Source organism: Anomaloglossus baeobatrachus, chromosome 9 (assembly GCF_048569485.1).
Source record: "Anomaloglossus baeobatrachus isolate aAnoBae1 chromosome 9, aAnoBae1.hap1, whole genome shotgun sequence".
NCBI lineage: Eukaryota > Metazoa > Chordata > Amphibia > Anura > Aromobatidae > Anomaloglossus > Anomaloglossus baeobatrachus.
The window spans coordinates 188,272,153-188,293,543 of NC_134361.1; the positions used below are offsets into that span (position 1 = coordinate 188,272,153).

Below are 21,391 nucleotides of genomic sequence, written 5' to 3' on the forward strand. Positions count from 1 at the left end.
TGAGTGACCTGTACCAGTGACCTGTACCTGCCCTCAGAGCCCCTATACCAGTGCCTGTACCTGCCCTCAGAGCCCCTATACCAGTGCCTGTACCCCCTGTACCTGCCCTCAGAGCCCCTATACCAGTGACCTGTACCTGCCCTCAGAGCTCCTATACCAGTGACCTGTACCTGCCCTCATAGCCCCTATACCAGTGACCTGTACCTGCCCTCATAGCCCCTATACCAGTGACCTGTACCCCCTATACCTGCCCTCAAGAGCCCCTATATGAGTGATCTGTACCTGCCCTCAGAGCCCCTATACCAGTCACCTGTACCTGCCCTCAGAGCCCCTATGAGTGACCTGTACCTGCCCTCAGCTCAGAGCCCCTATACCAGTGACCTGTACCCCCCCCGTACCTGCCCTCAGCTCAGAGCCCCTAAACCAGTGACCTGTACCCCCCTGTACCTGCCCTCAGCTCAGAGCCCCTATACCAGTGACCTGTACCTGCCCTCAGAGCCCCTATACCAGTGACCTGTACCCCCCTGTACCTGCCCTCAGAGCCCCTATACCAGTGACCTGTACCCCCTGTACCTGCCCTCAGAGCCCCTATACCAGTGACCTGTACCCCCCTGTACCTGCCCTCAGAGCCCCTATACCAGTGACCTGTACCCCCCTGTACCTGCCCTCAGAGCCCCTATACCAGTGACCTGTACCCCCCTGTACCTGCCCTCAGAGCCCCTATACCAGTGACCTGTACCCCCCCCCGTACCTGCCCTCAGCTCAGAGCCCCTAAACTAGTGACCTGTACCCCCCTGTACCTGCCCTCAGCTCAGAGCCCCTATACCAGTGACCTGTACCTGCCCTCAGAGCCCCTATACCAGTGACCTGTACCCCCCTGTACCTGCCCTCAGAGCCCCTATACCGGTGACCTGTGCCCCCTATCCCAGGAGCCCCTGCCCCGGGAGTTTCTATCCCTGGAGCCCCTGCCCCGGGAGTTTGTACACCTGGAGCCCCCGCACCTGCCCCCGGCGCGCTGCGCTCTGACTGCGCTCTCGGTCGGTTCCTCCCCGAAGTCTCCGCTCGGGACCGCGCACAGGAAGTCTGTCGGGAGCGCGCGTCCTGGATGTGTCGGAGAGGAGCCGGGGCAGAGACTCGGGGGACGCTCACACCGGAGCCGGGAGACGGCGCTGACAAAGTAGGGACCGGCCACCACGGCAGAAAGTGACTGTAACTAATGTACTAACTTTACCCTGTGACCAAACTAACGCGCCGTCCCCGGAGTGTGGAGCGCGGGCGCACAGCTGTGTACACGGGCAGCAGAGGCGCATGGACGCACCGGGGACAGATGTGATGCCCTCTCCGGCTGTATATCCCCCGGACCCCAGTGCGGAGGTTGTGCAGGACTCCGGTGGGTTTTGGCCACTTGTGTGGCTGCCGGTCACAGGTCGCCCCGGTCCCGCATTATGTGGCGCTGTCCCGGTCTGTGCAGCCCCGGGTGACTCTTATCACTCATATAGTTCGTGCACAATTGCAATATTTTTTTTATTGCCCAATAAAACACAAATGTCTCCTATTTTACCACTGATGGACCCTAGGAAGAGCGAAAACTGACATATACACTACAGATCCCAGCAGTGCGCCCATCAGTGGGTCCATCTTGTGGCAATTCAAGCATAACCATCATTTTAAAAAGTATTGACTTATAAAAAGTTTTGAATTTTGGGTAATAAGATCCACAGATTTCTAAGACATAAGACCCCCTTTACATGGCTGCCTTTGCCGGGTGCCCCTGCGCTACCTCCACCAGGCGCCCCTGCGCTGCCTCCACCAGGCGCCCCTGCGCTGCCTCCACCAGGCGCCCCTGCGCTGCCTCTTATGGGCTTTCATGGGCTGCTTCCACCAGGCGCCCTGCACTGCCTTCACCAGGCAATTTCAGACCCCTCTTTTGGTATCAATAACAAAAAGATCATATGTTGGGAACTTGACATGCTGAATTCAGGCGCCCGTGCGCTGCCTCCTTTGGGGTGCCCGTGGGCTGCCTCCGCCGGGCGGCCCTGCAATGCCTGCTCTGGGTGCCCCTGGGCTGCCTTCACCAGGCAATTTCAGACCCCTCTTTTGACATAACAAAAGGATCATATGTTAGGAACCCGACATGCCGAATTCGAGTGCTCATGTGCTGCCTCCACCGGGCGCCCCTGCGCTGCCTCCTCCGGGCCCTTGTGGGCTGCCTACACCAGGCACCCCTCGACTGCCTTCACCAGGCAATTTCAGACCCTCTGTTGTCATCAATAACAAAAGACATATATGTTGGGATCGCAACGTGCCAAATCCAGGCTCCCCTGTGCTGATTCCGCCAGGCACTTTCAGACCCCTCTTATGTCATCAATAACAAAAACAAAACATATATTGGGAACCCAACTTTCTGAATCCAGGCGCTTGTAGGATACCTCCGCTGAGCCCTACTGTGCTGCCTTTGACAGGTGCCCAAGGGCTGCCCCCATTGGGCAACCCTGCGCTGCCTCTGCCAAGCACTTTCAGACCCCTCCTTTGTCATTAATAACAAAAGGAACGTATTGGGAACCCAACTTTCCTAATCCAGGCGCTTGTGGGATACCTCCACTGGGCCCTACTATGCTGCCTTTGACAGGTGCCTTTGACAGGTGCCCATGGGCTTCCCCCATTGGGCAACCCTGCGCTGCCTCCGCCAAGCACTTTCAGACCCCTCTTATGTCATTAATAACAAAAGGAACATATATTGGGAACCCAACTTTCTGAATCCAGGCGCTCGTGGCCTGTCTCCGCTGGGCCCTACTGTGCTGCCTTTTCCAGGTGCCCATGGCCGCTGCCTCCCTGGGGCGCCCCGTGCTGTCTCCGCCAGGCACTTTCAGACCCCTCTTATTTCATCAATAAGAAAAGGATCAGACGTAACCCGACGTGACGAATCCTTCTCTTTTCCTGACAACTCTCTTCAGTGGCCACAAATAACCGATATGTCTAAGTGAACCGGGTCCTGCGAAAAGATTCGGCCAACTCCTGCGATAGTTAAGGGTCTAAACACCTTGACTGCTCTGGTCTAAAACATTGCAACATGCCAAAAAATGTATTATTTTGTTTAGAATTATAGTGACCAGGAGATTTTTGCCTGATGACCGATTCCAGTTTAGCAACATTTTGTATGTGCTAGATACATAAATGTGGCCATTCAGGTCGGACAACCCCCATATATTCCTCCAAAAAGGAGCATTTCCTGAAGCAGTTTCCATTGGAAAATACATATTTTTTTTTTGTGTCCATGGGAAAAAATACTCAGTAAACCTTGCCGATCGGGCTTTTCAGTATTTTGGACGCAGCGTATTTTCGCTGCGTCCAAAACACTGCGTTGTACAGTACAAGCGCAGTGGATGGGATTTTAGAGATCAGGTGCCCACTGTGCTTGTTTTCCCTGCAGTGAAAGCTGATCTGCGGTGCGGCTTTCCGAGCCGCAGCATGTCAATACTTTTCTGCGGAGTCGCAAGTTCTCTGTAGGGAGAGCACAGCGAGAGACTACATCGCCCCGAACCCTGATCGTGGGCACGGAAAACACTCATGTCTCTGCTGTGTCCAGGACAAAGCGTGTGCGAGTCGTGGGCACAAATCCTTAGGCTCTGCGCACGTGTAGTCTCTTTGCAGAGTTTTTAGATCAGAAGCTGAGCAGAACCTCCGAAACGATGAAGAGTTTTGCGTTTTCAGGAGGATTTGAAGATTTTTGGTCCAAAAACTCGGTGTGGAAGCTTTAATATGCCTTAGGGTACATGCCCATGATCAGGACCCGCTTGTTCTGGAGGCAGCGAGTACTGAGCTGCGGGGCCACGAGTCTCCTCCACAGGAGAACGCAGCTGCTCGTGCCCACGATCAGGGTTCGGTGTGCTGCGGTCTCCTCACCGGTGTTCTCCCTATGGAATGCACTTGCAACTCTGCAGCAAGGAATCGACATGCTGCGGTTCAGAAAGCTGCACTGCAGGTCAATTTTCACTGTGGGTTAGGCTGCTTTTCACACATCAGTTTTTTTGCCATCAGGCACGATTCGGCGAAAAAACATGCGACGGATCCGGCAAAAAATTGACAGATCAATTGCATCCGTTTTTCCCATCAGTTCCTTCAGTTTTTCGATGAATCTGTTGTGTTAGGCTATGTTCACACATCAGTTTTTTAGCACAATTTGGCGTGCGCCTGATGCAACGGATCCGGCGCAGAATATGCAAAAACGGATGCGCCGGATCCTTTTTTTTTGCCGGATCCGGTATACCGGATCCATCAAAAAACTGATCCGGTGCATTTGTGTTTGCATCCGTTTCTTTTTGCTGGATCCGTTTTTTACAATAAATTGGAGCATGCTCAGTTTAAAAAAACGGATCCGGCGGCCGCATCCGTTTTTTGCCACATCACGCCGGATCCGGCGTCCATAGGCTTCCATTGTAAATCACGCCGTATCGCGCCGGATCCGTTTTATCCATTTTTTTTATGGATTGTGCCTGAAGGAAAAAAACTGATGTGTGAACGTAGCCTTACTGAGCATGCTCAGTTAAAAAAAAACGGATCTGTTTTTTTGCCGCATTATGCCGGATCCGGCGTCCATAGGCTTCCATTATAAAACACGCCGGATCCGGCGCAATACGGCTTTTCGCCGGAGACAAAAAAACGTTCCCCTCAGCGTTCCATCTGGCCGCCAGACAAGCAAAAGCCGGATGGAACGCAAGGCCATCCTGCACAATCCGGTGCTAATAGAAGTCTATGGGGGGAAAAGATACGCCGGATCCGTTTTTTTAGGTTTTTGCCGGATTGTGCCTGATGGCAAAAAACTGATGTGTGAAAGGAGCCTAATACATGCCCAGTGGGCACGGGATTTCTATAAACCCCATCCACTGTGCTTGTACTGTACAATGGAAAACATGCTGTATCCAAAACTGTGCCAACACAGATCGTGGGCACGCAGCCTTAGGGGATGTGCGCACGTGTGCGTATTGCATGCAGTTACGCTGCATTCTGCACCGCAGCGTAACTGCATGCGTCCTGCGTCCCCTGCACAATCTATGGAGATTGTGCAGGGGCCGTGCGCACGTGGCATATTAGAACGCAGCGATTCGGCTGCTGCCCGAATCGCTGCGTTCTAAGAAGTGACATGTCACTTCTTTCGTGCGCTTTGCATGCTGTCTATAAGGGAGAGGCAGCATTCAGAGCGCACGATTTCTGCAGGCACCAGGCGCTTCAGAACGCAGCTGTTCAGCTGCGCTCTGAAGCGCACCTTTTCTGTGCGGTGCAGAGCGCACACGTGCGCACATAGCCTTAATGTAGTTCAGTGCTTTTATTTTTTTTGTTACTTTTGTGTAATGTTTATGCTTTTACTGACAATTGCTACATTATGATACATTGTATGTGTTTTTTGTTGACTTGTTTACAGTCAATATATAAACAGAAATATTGCATACGAATGTAATCTGATGACAGGGGTGACACTGGATTGGTGAATTTCCGGTTGGGCCCCTTCTCATGAATCGGCGCTCATTTTTAGCAGCCGTATTACACCTCTGTGTCCGCCGTCATCCTTGATACGTGCGGCGCATTAACCGATAACAAGTTCCCCATGGTGAGTCAACATCAGGAGTAAAACCTTCTCGCGGAAGCCGCTCGGTAAAAGGGTCACGAGGTACGAGAAGTTGCTGACTGATTCTTAGCTTTGTATAAAAGAAGTACTGAAAGCAGAAAAGGAAAAAAAAAAGTTTGAGGTGGCAGGAAATTTGTAGACCACAAGCTGAGCCGTATTCTTCAGTCACCGCGCGGCCCGGGGATCCGCACATTAGTCTTACGTCAGGTATCTCGGCTGTGCCCGTATCTAATTCATTTATAATGGGCGCCTCAACGTGGGGCTCGGCTCCCCTCATTTATGATAATCCCCCTTTATGTCGTAATCTTTAGGTGCGCATTCACACATCGGTTTCTTTGTGTTTTGAAAAATTAACCACTCATCTCCCTCCTGCATCCATTTTTTTTTCTCTTCTGGAGGAGATGAACATTGAATATTTTTTTTCAGCATTCGTTGAGTACGTAGAAGGCTATGGATGCGTTTTGCCAAAATGTGATGTGAGCATAGCCTGGACAAAAGTGCGTAGTGGTGTGGCTCCCCGGAAATTGCCACACGGGGTTTGGATGACACTTATGTCACTGGGAAGAGGGTAATAAGCTGCTGACCCCCCAAAAAACAGCAGTGGCTTATCTACATCTACGAGCATGGTAGTGCCCGCTCATCACTAGTTACTAGTACTGAGCACCCGAGCATGGTAGTGCCCGCTCATCACTAGTTACGAGTACTGAGCACCCGAGCATGGTAGTGCCCGCTCATCACTAGTTACGAGTACAGAGCACCCGAGCATGGTAATGCCCGCTCATCACTAGTAACGAGCACCCGAGCATGGTAGTGCTCGCTCATCACTAGTAACGAGCACCTGAGCATGGTAGTGCCCGCTCATCACTAGTAACGAGCACCTGAGCATGGTAGTGCTCGCTCATCACTAGTTACTAGTACAGAGCACCCGAGCATGGTAGTGCCCACTCATCACTAGTTACGAGTACTGAGCACCCGAGCATGGTAGTGCCCACTCATCACTAGTTACGAGTACTGAGCACCCGAGCATGGTAGTGCCCGCTCATCACTAGTTACGAGTACAGAGCACCCGAGCATGGTAATGCCCGCTCATCACTAGTAACGAGCACCCGAGCATGGTAGTGCCCACTCATCACTAGTAACGAGCACCCGAGCATGGTAATGCCCGCTCATCACTAGTAACGAGCACCTGAGCATGGTAGTGCTCGCTCATCACTAGTTACTAGTACAGAGCACCCGAGCATGGTAGTGCCCACTCATCACTAGTTACGAGTACTGAGCACCCGAGCATGGTAGTGCCCGCTCATCACTAGTTACGAATATCAAGCACCCGAGCATGGTAGTGCTCGCTCATCACTAGTTACGAGTACTGAGCACCTGAGCATGGTAGTGCTCGCTCATCACTAGTTACGGGTACTGAGCACCTGAGCATGGTAGTGCCCGCTCATCACTAGTTACGAGTACTGAGCACCCGAGCATGGTAGTGCTTACACGTCACTAGTTACGAGTACTGAGCACCCGAGCATGGTAGTGCCCGCTCATCACTAGTTGCGAGTACTGAGCACCCTAGCATGGTAGTGCCTGCTCATCACTAGTTACGAGTACTAAGCACCTGAGCATGGTAGTGCCCGCTCATCACTAGTTACGAGTACTGAGCACCTGAGCATGGTAGTGCCCGCTCATCACTAGTTACAAGTACAGAGCTCCTGAGCATGGTAGTGCCCGCTCATCACTAGTTACCAGTACTGAGCACCCGAGCATGGTAGTGCCCGCTCATCACTAGTTACGAGTACTGAGCACCCGAGCATGGTAGTGCCCGCTCATCACTAGTTACGTGTACTGAGCACCCGAGCATGGTAGTGCCCGCTCATCACTAGTTACGAGTACTGAGCACCTGAGCATGGTAGTGCTCACTCATCACTAGTTACGTGTACTGAGCACCCGAGCATGGTAGTGCCCGCTCATCACTAGTTACGAGTACTGAGCACCCGAGCATGGTAGTGCTCGCTCATCACTAGTTACGAGTACTGAGCACCTGAGCATGGTAGTGCCCGCTCATCACTAGTTACGAGTACTGAGCATGGTAGTGCCCTCTCATCACTAGTTACGTGTACTGAGCACCCGAGCATGGTAGTGCTCGCTCATCACTACAGTAGTTATGTGTACTGAGCACCCGAGCAAGGTAAACACTGATGATGAAAATCCGATTGAAAACACTGATGACAGTTGATTCTTTCATTATTAAAATACAAGTCTGGATGATACTTTAGTACACAGACAACATTTAGATTTTTTTTTTTGTCTTGTTTTACTTCAGACAGACCCTAAAGCGGCTGGATTTTTGCTTTTAGATTTTTTTGCTTTCAAAAAGTTCATGGTGTCCCAGGAACCCTTAGGCTGTGTGCCCACGATCAGGGGTTACAGCGTTTTGGACACAGCATGTTTCAGCTGCTTTCAAAACGCTGCGTTTTACAGTATAAGCACAGTGAATGGGATTTCTATAAATCCGCTGCAGACTATGCGTGTACTGCTCACAGCGAAAACTGACCTGCGGTGCGACTTCCCGAGGCCACAGCATGTCAATTCTTTGCTGTGGAGTCGCAAGCGTTTTTTTGCAGGGCCCGAACCCTCCTCCTGCGGAGGAGACTCGCGGCCCCACAGGTCAGGACCCGCCACGTCCAGGACATAGTGGGTCCTGATCTTTTGCACATACCCTTACTAATGATTGTTGGAGGGTCTATATTGATTCAGCAATTGATTGAGGAAAAATTATCACAAGACCCTAGTCCAGTGGCCATATCGGTAGTCTGTGATGACATCTGGCACCCCCGTTGATTGGCTGTACCTGGTGCCGCCGCCAGGAACTACTCAGTTCCGGGGCTTCACAGCAACGCTCAGTCAACTGCATAGTAGTTGAGGCCTAGTACTGAATATCCGCTCCCCTTTTCGAATCAACTGGGGCAGATGTGCAGTACCCGGTTGTGGTCACTATTCCGTTGACCCAGCTGTGTTGCTCCACAACCAGTGGCTTCGGGAACAACTGATTGGCTCAGGTGCCACGTGTCGTACAACCACCGATCAGACATTGAGGACCAATCCTGAGTATTGGTGGTCAATGTAATGGACAACCCTTTTAATGAGGCCTACTAATCAGAAGAAGCACCAGGAATGTCGCAGGTAGAGTAGTAGAAGGTTCGTAGTGCTTTGGTCTGGTGGCCACTGACTACCGAGATGGATCCTTCTAGTCTTTTTGTTCAATACAAGTTATCAGTTCCATGTATACCTGGTAAATGTTTATTTTGTCATACGCCATTTAATTCTATTCTGATTTTCCAGGGGCTTTTTCGGTAGTTGTTTATGTTGTCTTTTTAGTGAGGTTTTGGAATGAAGACTCCAAGTTTTTGAGTAGGTTTTGGCAAGTTTCCACTCAAGATGAAAATTGTCTGAGTTTTCCGGATGAAAATCGAACAGTTTTTCGTATGTTCGTCTCCTCTTGGCCTTAGACCATGAAGAGTAGGACGTAAAGTCGTATAAAGACGTGTAAAACACCAGATGGGGACGATGCCTCAATTTATGGATATTTGTTTTTATGGCGAAATGTCGCGACGGAGAAGTAGTGGTTTCCGTGTGCTTGCTGTTGTGTTGCTCGTTGGTGCACACCTCCTCTGTACGACTTGCTCAATCCCTAACTTGCCTGGCACAGTTGTGTGTAGTATTTTTGTATATGCCTGTTCCTCATTATGGCCCCACCTCGAATAGTTGGGGGCTCCTGCCAATGTAGGCACGGAGCAGTAGAGAGGAGTTTGCATTCTTCAGCCTATACGGTTAGATATCTCGGCATCAGTCGCTGCCCCCCTCTGCTTCAGTATTTCGGTTCTAACACTTCACGTTCACACTTTAGAGGGGTTTATCTGTTTCATCAGCTGTGTCAACACATCCCATGACTAAAAAAGAAACACACACACACAGACACACACGTCCATGCACGCGTGCACTCTTTATTTAACACATTGCAACTTAAGCATTTATGGGAAATGTTTGCTTGTCAGTATCAGTCAGCGTTTTGCATATTTGGACTATTTCTGACATTCATCCAAACCATCTGTATGACTGACAGCGCGCAGTGCCATGCTTTCCCGGCTCTTATGGTAAGACGCCTCGCATTACAAGGCTGACAATGGATGGGGAAGCTTTGTATGGTCATCAATATTTAGGCTTTTCGGAAGGTGCACATTTCTCTCAGGGAGGTTTTAACATGGCTAACTTATCTTTAGGAAGAACTAAGTGTAATCAGCAAGGATCAGACTTCTTGCACCTTAATGGGAACCTGTCAGGTCCAATATGCATCCAGACCCACGAGCAGTTCTGGGTGCATATTGCTAATTCCTGCCTAACTGTCCCTGTATACACTAGTATAGATAAAGAGATCTTTAGAAAAAGTATTTCTAAAGATCCTTTATGATATGCTAAATAAGCGCAAGTACTAGTGCCAAGGGCGTTCTTTCCCCTGACTAGTCCGCCCTCTTAGCATGTTAGCACGCCCCTGTGGGTGTGCTAACATGCTTTTGAATGCGCAGTGTCATTGGCGATAAAGTCTGTACTTGTGTCGTGTCCGCTGTCACCGCATCAGACGTCGGGTTTAGGGTCCGTGCTCATGATCAAAAGTCCCCGTCACTTCCGGTCATGCACACCAGACTTCATAGTGCGCATGACCGGAAGTGAGAAGACTTCTGATCGTGTGCACTAACCCTAAACCCGGTGTCTGAAGTGGTGACAACGGATACAGGTACGCACGTCCCCACCGATGATGCTGGATATTGAATAGCATGTTAGCACGCTCACAGGGGCATGCTAACATGCTAAGAGGGCGGACTCTGCAGGGGAAAGAACACCCTTGGGACTAGTGCCTGTGCTCATTAGCATATAATAAAGGATCTTTAGAAACACTTTCTAAAGATCTCTTTATCTATGCTAGTGTATACAGGGACAGTTAGGCAGGGATTAGCAATATACACAGAGAACTGCTCGTGGTTCTGGGTGCATATTGGACCTGATAGGTTCACTTTAATGCTATGTGCGCACGCTGAGTATTTGGTGCACAAATTTTCTGCATCTCCTAGCTGAAAAATGGACAAAAACGCAGTGCGTTTTTAGTGCGTTTTTGCCATGCGTATTTCATAATGAAGTCAATGGATGGAACTAAGCCCTGAAAAACACACCAAGAATTGACATGCTGTAGATTTTCTGCACCAAATGTGCAAGGAAAAAATAAGCAACGTGCGCACAGCACTTGAAAGTTCTTATTGACTTTGCTGGGATAAGCATAGAAATGCAGATCTGTGCCATAATCTTCACCTATAAATGCAGCAGTGTGTGCACATGGCCTCGATAGGTTGCGTCTTTTTGCCTATGGGGTGGCTTGCGGGTATTTCCATCTGCAATCATTATTGTCTATCCACTGGATAAATGTTAAAGCGGTAATCCAACTCTGCTCACCTTAGTATCGGGACGTGAATGGGGTTAGGTACGTCACGTGTACAGAAATATTCACAAGCGCACTAGGGTTACGTACCTGATTCTTCTAATGAGTAAACTAAAGTAGTTCATGCTTTTTCCCCGTGTGCGTCCTCCTTGTGTCTTCTATAGTGTTTAGTGGGGTTGATGAAGGGCTCATCCCACCCATTCCCTATTTAGGGACCAGCACTAGGGATACCTAGGGTCAGGTATCCGGCTCGGCGCATAGGTGCGGAACCTATCTAGGGTGGTGAGGGACCTCAGGGACCAGCACTAGGGATACCTAGGGTCAGGTATCCGGCTCGGCGCATAGGTGCGGAAGCTATCTAGGGTGGTGAGAGACCCCAGGGACCAGCGGTAGGTTTGATCAGGGGTCACCATCTTCCCTTTCCCTAGACACAGGGTTTCCCTTCCCTTTGCCTCTCGCTTGGTACTTCCCTGTACCTAGCATGACAGCAGGTGCAGGATACCTGCTCCTCTCACATGTGAACTATATATATCTGTATATGTGACACCAGTCCAACTCCCTACCCCATCCATAGGCGTCTGGAGCTGTTTTTGCCCCTTCAATGTAGACCTGTCCCAAAGTCAAAAGTGACCAGTTTTTTCACATTTTATTCCTGCTGCCCTCCTTAGTATTTCACTGTTTGCAATACAGTTCCAGACATATGGCCCTTTTTCATTTATTGCTAATTTTTCTTGTCTTTACTTGGAGGGGGCTCACAGGCTCCTCTGGGGCGTGTCTTTCAGCTCCTCTACATAATTGCTCCCTGAGCCACGCCCCCACTTAAAAAGCCAAGAAAAGCACTAAATAAAAGCTATATCTCTGTCATCGGATGGTGGATATGAAAAAATAAATAACCTAAAAAGTAGCATAAAAGCCCCAGAATATTCACAGGAGCTCTGAGGCCAAAATAAGACCAAAAACCGGTCACTTTTGACTTTGGGACAGGTTCCCTTTAATTGTCAGGTTACTGTGGTTTCCTACCGTGGCCACAAGTCCCTATTGAGAAGTTTCTGATTCGGGTTTCATGGTAATTTTATTTTTTTTCCCTTGAAATATTGTAATGCAAAGCAAATGTTTCTGCCTGATCTATAATTAAACAAGGTTACAGGTTTGAAGGTTGATGTGTGAAAAAAATATATATTTCTTTTACCTTTGCAAAAAGGTGTTACACTGATTTTTCACTTCGCGTTATGTTATAATTTAGTGACGAGTCAGCCGATAACACGAGTGGATGTCTGTGGGGCAAAAATAACATGGCTGTGGCTTTGGAGCCATTTGATGATGGCTGCCAGAGTCCAGCAAGAGAGCTAAGGTACAATGTATTATCACCGAAAACCCTTTAAGGCTCATTTACCTGGTGTCACAGGTGACAAACAGTCTTGTGGTGTCCGGCTATAGAAGATCGCAGCTTTTGGCTGCACAAACTGCTCCCTGACTTTCCTGCATGCTGTATATGGTATTTATAGTACCTTGCGAAAGTATTCGGCTCCCTTGAATTTTTCAACCTTTACCCACATTTCAGGCTTAAAACATAAAGATAAAAAATGTAATGTTATGGTGAAGAATCAACAACAAGTCGGACACAATTGTGAAGTTGAACGACATTTATTGCTTATTTTAAACCTTTTTTAAAAATAAAAAACTGAAAATTGGGGCGTGCAATATTATTCATCCCCTTTACTTTCAGTGCAGCAAACTCACTCCAGAAGTTCAGGTTTCAAACATATAGATAAAAATTTACATTTTATGGTAAAGAATCAACAAGTGAGACACAATTGTGAAGGTGAACAATATTTATTGCTTATTTTAAATTTTTGTAGAAAATAAAAAACTGAAAATTGGGGCGTGCAATATTATTCATCCTCTTTACTTTCAGTGCAGCAAACTCACTCCAGAGGTTCATTGAGGATCTCTGAATGATCCAATGTTGTCCTAAATGACTGATGATGATAAATATAAGCCCCTGTGTGTAACCAAGTCTCCGCATAAATGCACCTGCTCTGTGATAGTCTCAGTGTTCTGTTTAAAGCGCAGATAGCATCATGAAGACCAAGGAACACAACAGGCAGGTCCGTGATACTGTTGTGGAGAAGGTTAAAGCCAAATTTGGTTGCAGAAAGATTTCCAAAACGTTAAACATCCCAAAGAGCACTGTGCAAGTGATCATATTGAAATGGAAGAAGTATCATACCACTGCAAATCTATCAAGACCCGGCCGTCCATCCAAACTTTCATCTCAGACAAGGAGAAGACTGATCAGAGATACAACCAAGAGGCCCATGACCCCTCTGGATGATCTGCAGAGATCTACAGCTGAGGTGGGAGAGTCTGTCCATAGGATAACAATCAGTCGTACACTGCACAAATCTGGCCTTTATGGAAGAGTGGCAAGAAGAAAGCCATTTCTCAAAGATATCCATAAAAAGTGTCGTTTAAAGTTTGCCACAAGCCACCTGGGAGACACCAAACATGTGGAAGAAGGTGCTCTGGTCAGATGAAACCAAAATCGAACTATTTTGGCACAATGTAAAGTAAAAGCAACACAGCTCATCACCCTGAACACACCATCCCCACTGTCTAACATGGTGGAGGCAGCATCATGGTTTGGGCCTGCTTTTCTTCAGCAGGGACAGGGAAGATGGTTAAAATTGATGGGAAGATGGATGGAGCCAAATACAGGACCATTCTTGAAGAAACCCCGTTGGAGTCTGGAAAAGACCTGAGACTGGGACGGAGATTTGTCTTCCAACAAGATAATGATCCCAAACATAAAGCAAAATCTACAATGGAATGGTTCCCAAATAAACGTATCCAGGTGTTAGAATGGCCAAGTCACAGTCCAGACCTGAACCCAATCGAGAATCTGTGGAAAGAGTTGAAAACTGCTGTTCACAAACGCCTCCATCCAACCTCACTCAGCTCCAACTGTTTACAAAGGAAGAATGGGCAAGAATTTCAATCTCTCGATGTGCAAAACTGATAGACACATACCCCAAGAGACTGCAGCTCTAATCACAGCAAAAGGTGGCGCTACAAAGTATTAACTTAAATGGGACGAATAATATTGCACGCCCCACTTTTCAGTTATTTATTTTTTAAAAATGTTTAAAATAAACAATAAATTTTGTTCAACTTCACAATTGTGTCCCACTTGTTGATTCTTCACCATTTATTTTTTTTTTTTTTATCTTTATGTTTGAAGCCTGAAATGTGGGTAAAAGTTAACAAATTCAAGGGAGCCGAATACTTTCACAAGGGACTGTATATATCTCCTCTGCTTGGTGTTCCTTCCTTTCCCTTTAGGACCCTGCGGAGTTCTTTTCCCTTTCAGTTGTTTTCATCAGCACTTATTTTGGTGTCATTAGATACCATCGTTCCCTTCCGGTCTGTGCCAGTGATAGCTCTAACTACCTACAGATCCTAAATGCAAGCAGTTGGCTTGCAGTCATCTTGAGTAACTTTGTCTCATGTTGCAGTCCACATCCATGAATCTTCATAGAGATAAATTGTTTGTTATTTTTCCTTAATTATTATCCCTGTGTGTCCTTTAGCTCTTAGTGAGGTTGACTAAGCGCTCATCCCATCCTCACCCTCCAGTTGTTAATCATCATCACTTCCCCTTGTGTCCTTAAATACCCACATTTCCCCTTGGTGTTTGCTGGTGATAGTCATATTCCTATACAGGCCTTGGATGCAAGCAGTTGGCTTGTATTCATCTGAAGACATTTGTTGTTTGTTGCTGTCCCTTTCCCAGAGTCCTCCTAGAGATAAGTTGTTCATATACTTCCCCCTGTTTGTGCTCCCTGTGTGTTTTAGAGCTTAGTGGGGTTGACTAAGCGCTCATCCTATCCATTCCCTACCTAGGGCCCAGTTCGGGGTCAGCCAGAGGCAGGTGTCCGGCTCGACGCACAGGTGTAGAACCTATCTAGGTTGGTAAAGGAACCCAGGGACCAGGAGTAGGTTTGGTCATTGGTCACTATCTTCCCCTTCCCTAGACACAGGGTCTCCCTTCCCTTTCGCCGTACGCTGGGTACTTTACCTAGCGTGACACCTGGTCGCTTTAGGGCTCCGTTTTGTATGTAATGATAGTAGAGCTCTCAAACAAGTGCATATGGCCTCTACAGTTTTTTTTTTTGTTCTTTACGACTCCCAATTTAATACAACTGCACACAGTTATTTATTATTTTTCGATATGGGGAAAAAAAAAACTTCTGTTGTCAACTATATATAAGAGTTATTGCCCATAGAATCAGAGCCAGAAGAAGAGCTTTGTGTAGCCCTTTATACAGAAGCTGGCGGGGCTCCTGGTGCCCCGAAATCAGAGCTTCCAATTCACATCCTAATCTGTGATAGATGGGACTATGCTGGTAATCTTGCAAGTTACACATTGGCCACATTTTATTTTTCGTTTTGACTCTTGTCCTATCAGGAAGAGTTTTCAGCAGTCTCCTTGTGACGCCCTGGACTAGTCAGGTCGTCACAGGGTTCTGCACAATCTTTCTCTCCCCGTGCAGGACTCCAGCCCCCATGGTTCTAGGAACCTAACCTGCAGTACTGCCTCCACCAGCATTCACAAATTCTAGATACACTTTGCACCACACCTGTCAGGCACACCAGCGGGCTGCTTAATCAGGAATAGGGTTGCCCACCTAGGGGTCAGGCAGGGAGGTGGGAGGTGTCAAGTGAGAACAGTAGTAGCTCCTGAAGAGTGAGGAGCTCTGAGGAAGCTGGGAGTTGGAGCTCCCAGGGGAGAAGCAGACTAGGTCGCAGACGGTGGTCTGGACCTAGAGGAGTCGGACCCTCGGTTGCAGGGGATTGAAGCTAGGTGTCTGGGACCTGTCAAGGAGGACAGCCAGCAGCCTGGTCCTATCACCGGTCCGGGACTGAAGGTACGACGGGATACACGGAGCATAGGTTGGGGAGAAGCTTCAGGTGACCCGGCAATTAACCTGCAGAGGAGAGGGCCTTTATGAACTGTTCCCACGAAGCTCAGAGATCGGGGCATTAGCGCAACGAGGGGTATAGGGCTTTCCTAGCAAGCGGCCCACTGAAATCCCAAGCTGAGCTGAGTGAGGAGCGGGGCCCGGAAAGTTCCAAGCTACCGAGCCACTACGGACAATCCAAATTGTGTGCCAGGAGGCAGGTTACAGACCACCGGCAGTGCTGCAGGGGACGGGACCCGGACGAGCTCTCCTCATGAGACAGCAGCAGTCAGTGATTTGGTTACCTTGGTGTCAGCGTCTGCTTCATTGCTAAGTACCCGATTGACCCCTACACTGTGTTCCCACATCACCATCCAGAGTCCCGGGGCCTACCCCTACCTGTAGAGGGTAACATCATCTTGCTGCCCCACTCCATCACCCCAGGTACACCCAACGGCAGCGGCGGTACTCCCAATTACCGCACACCACGGGGGCGTCACGGACTATACCTATTCCCTATAAATAACCCCCTTTTACATTTGAGTGTGGCCCCTAGCCCCTGGGTCTGGAGACCCTCGAGCCACGAGTAATTGCCACCCCCAGATCCGAGCGGCTCAATCCGCTGCAGGGACGGCAAATCCTTATCATCAGAGGCAGGAATACAATAACCGATAACAGGTTATAAGTCAGAATCCAGCAATCACAATTGCAATGTCCTAGCTGATGCCTAAAAGTGGCATCCATAAATTGCAATGACATCCATTGTACCTTTAAATGGACGCCAATATAACCTGATGATAATGAGTACCTCGGTTAGCGGCTCTCTGTTCTGGAACATAGGGGAAAAACGCATCAAAAAGCAGCAAAAACTGAGCAAAAATGCATCATTTTTACTGTTAAGAGATCAGGTTTTGCTTCAGAAAAAAAAGGTAGCAAAAACGCAACGTGTGAACATCACCGATGGTCCCAGTGGACTTGGGCTATGTTCACACGTTGCGTTTTTGCGGCATTTTTTTTACTGTAGCAAAACCTGATCACTTGGCAGTAAAAAAGCTGCGTTTTTTGCAGCGTTTTTGTTGTGTGATTTCTCTATAGTACATGTTTAAATAAAGTTAGTTTCATTCACCCCAAAAGCAGCAAAGAAAGCAACGTGTGAACATCACCGATGGCCCCAGTGGACTTATGCTATGTTCACACGTTGCGATTTTGCTGCAGCAAAACATCTCTTGGCAGTAAAAAAAAGCTGTGTTTTTTGATCCATTTTCCGTGCTATTTATCTACTGTACATGTTTAATTATAGTTAGTTTCATTCACCACAAAAACAAAAAATGCAACAAAAACGCAATGTGTGAACATAGCCTAAGTCCACCGAGACCATCGGTGGTCCCAATTGTAGAGGACCTGTGTCCTCCCCGTTCTCCTATATTTCTCCCTATGCATTGAGAAGTTGAATGTTGCAGCAAAACACACTTGTGCCCAGCCTCTCTATTCAAGTCTATAAAGTTAACTAAGTAGCTCAGCGTCTGGGTATCTTTAGTGTCATAGACATTGACTGAGGCTGCAGGTCGCTTTGCGACCTGACACACTGTTCATCTTCTTGGCACCATTTAGGACCTTGTTCTCCAACTCCAGCTCTCAAGAGCCACCAACAGTTCCATGTTTTCAGGCTTTCCTTAGTAAATTAGTAATCTTGCAATTTTTACACTGACTACAGGGTCATTTTTAGACTTGCTGTCCTTTCAAGAAGCGTTTACACCAGTTTCTTTAACACCTCTAAACACATCTGGTAACACAGGATAGACCAATCACAATAGATGTCACAGCTCCCTGCTCCCCTTTGCTTCACAGTGACTTTGCACACGCTCATTAGATGCTTCAATAAAAAAGGCAAAAATCAAAGTCTCTTCATTGCTGCTAATGTGCAAGTGCTGTTTCCCAAAACTACAGGAGTCTAAAAAAGCCACATTGACCAGTGTGAAAATTGCAAGATATCTATTTTTTATTTTTAATACACAACTCCGAAAAAAACATACAGTTAGGGACCTTAGATTGTGAGCCCCAATGGGGACAGTGTTGCCAATGTATGTAAAGTGCTATGGAATTAATAGCGCTATATAAATGAATAAATTATTATTATTATTATTGTGAAAAAAAAACATTGGTAAAAAATACATTTAAACTAAAAATCTGATTTAAACACTAGGTAATTTTTTGATTTTGTTTCATAATCAGCTAAATGTCAGAGAAATGTAGGACTTATTTTTTATCATAATGAACAGATTATTTTCTTTACAGGTGTAGTTTTTCTTATTTGTATTCTTTATTTTACACTCAGCAACTCACTGGTTAAGGTGGTGACTTTCATAGTCTTAAGAATCTCTGGTGTTTTTCTTTTTTGGAGCTGAGAAATGTGGCAACTGTCCACTGGTTTGGGAAATAGTTGAAATTCTCCTGCAATTTTTTTTACTTTGAGTTCTCAGACATTCTGCCATAGGATGAAAACCGAGAACGCTGATGTTTTGTTTTTATGACTTATATATATGTCATATCCATTTATTTAGCTGTAGTGCGGGATAGTAAATAAGTGTATCTCTCTTTGTCTATCTCCCTCTCTCCTCTCTCCCTCTCTCTCCCTCTCTCCCCTCTCTCCCCTCTCTCCCCTCTCTCCCCTCTCTCCCCTCTCTCCCCTCTCTCCCCTCTCTCCCTCTCTTCCCTCTCTTCCCTCTCTTCCCTCTCTCCCTCTCTCCCCTCTCTCCCCTCTCTCCCCTCTCCCCTCTCTCCCTCTCTCCCCTCTCTCCCCTCTCTTCCCTCTCTTCCCTCTCTTCCCTCTCTTCCCTCTCTCCCCTCTCTCCCCTCTCTCCCCTCTCTCCCCTCTCTCCCCTCTCTCCCTCTCTTCCCTCTCTCCCTCTCTCCCCTCTCTCCCCTCTCTCCCCTCTCTCCCTCTCTCCCTCTCTCCCTCTCTCCCTCTCTCCCTCTCTCCCTCTCTCCCCTCTCTCCCTCTCTCCCCTCTCTTCCCTCTCTTCCCTCTCTTCCCTCTCTTCCCTCTCTTCCCTCTCTCCCCTCTCTTCCCTCTCTTCCCTCTCTTCCTCTCTTCCCTCTTCCCTCTCCCCTCTCTCCCCTCTCTCCCCTCTCTCCCCTCTCTCCCCTCTCTCCCCTCTCTCCCCTCTCTCCCCTCTCTCCCCTCTCTCCCCTCTCTCCCTCTCTTCCCTCTCTTCCCTCTCTTCCCTCTCTTCCCTCTCTTCCCTCTCTCCCCTCTCTCCCCTCTCTCCCCTCTCTCCCCTCTCTTCCCTCTCTCCCCTCTCTTCCCTCTCTTCCCTCTCTCCCTCTCTCCCCTCTCTCCCCTCTCTCCCTCTCTCCCTCTCTCCCCTCTCTCCCCTCTCTCCCTCTCTCCCCTCTCTCCCTCTCTCCCTCTCTCCCTCTCTCCCTCTCTCCCTCTCTTCCCTCTCTTCCCTCTCTTCCCTCTCTTCCCTCTCTTCCCTCCCTTCCCTCCCTTCCCTCCCTTCCCTCTCTCCCCTCTCTCCCCTCTCTCCCCTCTCTCCCCTCTCTCCCCTCTCTTCCCTCTCTTCCCTCCCTTCCTCTCTTCTCTCTCTCCCCTCTCTCCCCTCTCTCCCCTCTCTCCCCTCTCTCCCCTCTCTCCCCTCTCTCCCCTCTCTTCCCTCTCTTCCCTCTCTTCCCTCTCTCCCTCTCTCTCCCACTCTCCCTCTCTCCCTCTCTCCCACTCTCCCTCTCTCCCTCTCTCCCTCTCTCCCTCTCTCCCACTCTCCCACTCTCCCACTCTCCCACTCTCCCACTCTCCCTCTCCCTCTCTCTCCCACTCTCCCTCTCTCTCCCACTCTCCCTCTCTCTCCCACTCTCCCTCTCTCTCCCCCTCTCCCTCTCTCTCCCACTCTCCCTCTCTCTCCCACTCTCCCTCTCTCTCCCTCTCTCTCCCTCTCTCCCTCTCTCTCCCACTCTCCCTCTCTCTCCCACTCTCCCACTCTCCCACTCTCCCACTCTCCCACTCTCCCACTCTCCCACTCTCCCTCTCTCCCTCTCTCCCTCTCTCCCTCTCTCCCACTCTCCCTCTCTCTCCCACTCTCCCACTCTCCCACTCTCCTCTCTCTCCCACTCTCCCACTCTCCCACTCTCCCTCTCTCCCTCTCTCCTCTCTCCCTCTCTCCCACTCTCCCTCTCTCCCTCTCTCCCACTCTCCCTCTCTCCCTCTCTCCCCCTCTCTCTATCTGTCTCTCCCTCTCTCTCCCACTCTCTCTCCTCTCTCTCCCACTCTCCCTCTCTCTCCCACTCTCCACTCTCCCACTCTCCCTCTCTCCCTCTCTCCCTCTCTCCCTCTCTCCCACTCTCCCTCTCTCCCTCTCTCCCACTCTCCCTCTCTCCCTCTCTCCCCCTCTCTCTATCTGTCTCTCCCTCTCTCTCCACTCTCTCTCCCTCTCTCTCCCACTCTCTCTCCCTCTCTCTCCCACTCTCTCTCCCTCTCTCTCCCACTCTCCCTCTCTCTCCCACTCTCCCTCTCTCTCCCACTCTCCCTCTCTCTCCCACTCTCCCTCTCTCTCCCACTCTCCCTCTCTCTCCCACTCTCCCTCTCTCTCCCACTCTCCCTCTCTCTCCCACTCTCCCTCTCTCTCCCACTCTCCCTCTCTTTCCCACTCTCCCTCTCTCTCCCACTCTCCCTCCCTCTCCCACTCTCCCTCCCTCTCCCACTCTCCCTCTCTCTCCCTCTCTCTCCCTCTCTCTCCCACTCTCCCTCTCTCTCCACTCTCCACTCTCCCACTCTCCCACTCTCCCACTCTCCCACTCTCCCTCTCTCCCTCTCTCCCTCTCTCCCTCTCTCCCTCTCTCCCACTCTCCCACTCTCCCTCTCTCCCACTCTCCCACTCTCCCACTCTCCCTCTCTCCCACTCTCCCACTCTCCCACTCTCCCACTCTCCCTCTCTCCCTCTCTCTCTATCTGTCTCTCTCCAAAAATATATTAACTGACACATAAGCTGGCTTAGGGCTTTTTTCTACTTGCATACCGCTTCCGAAGCAATATACTAATGACCTTCTGCTGCAAGCGTCAGCCCAGGGTCATGGGACTGTGATGCGATCTTGCGATCGTATCACAGCCTTGGAGAAGAGGGATGGAGCACTTTCTCGCCATCCCCTCCACTGTCTGTCTCTGCATATATCGCACTGCAGTCGCATAACATGTGAGTGAAGTGTGATGTTTCACACGCTCCATAGGCTTGTATGGGGATGTGTGAGCCGAGACTCGCTGCAAAACGCAGCATGCTGCAATTGCACTGAGAGCATGATTTGTGTCCAGACATAAAAGGCAAGAGGACACTGACT

At 49.1% G+C, this 21,391-nt stretch overlaps 1 protein-coding gene across 1 annotated transcript in view; it reads left to right on the plus strand.

Moving 5' to 3' along the window:
- Positions 1 to 1,081: 1,081 nt before the first annotated feature.
- NEK6 (NIMA related kinase 6) overlaps positions 1,082 to 21,391 on the plus strand; it is a 258,576-nt gene continuing 238,266 nt past the window's right edge. Inside the window, exon 1 of the mRNA XM_075322826.1 lies at positions 1,082 to 1,177. The gene's annotated coding sequence lies outside the window, so the exon portion shown is untranslated. The remainder of the gene's footprint in view (positions 1,178 to 21,391) is intronic.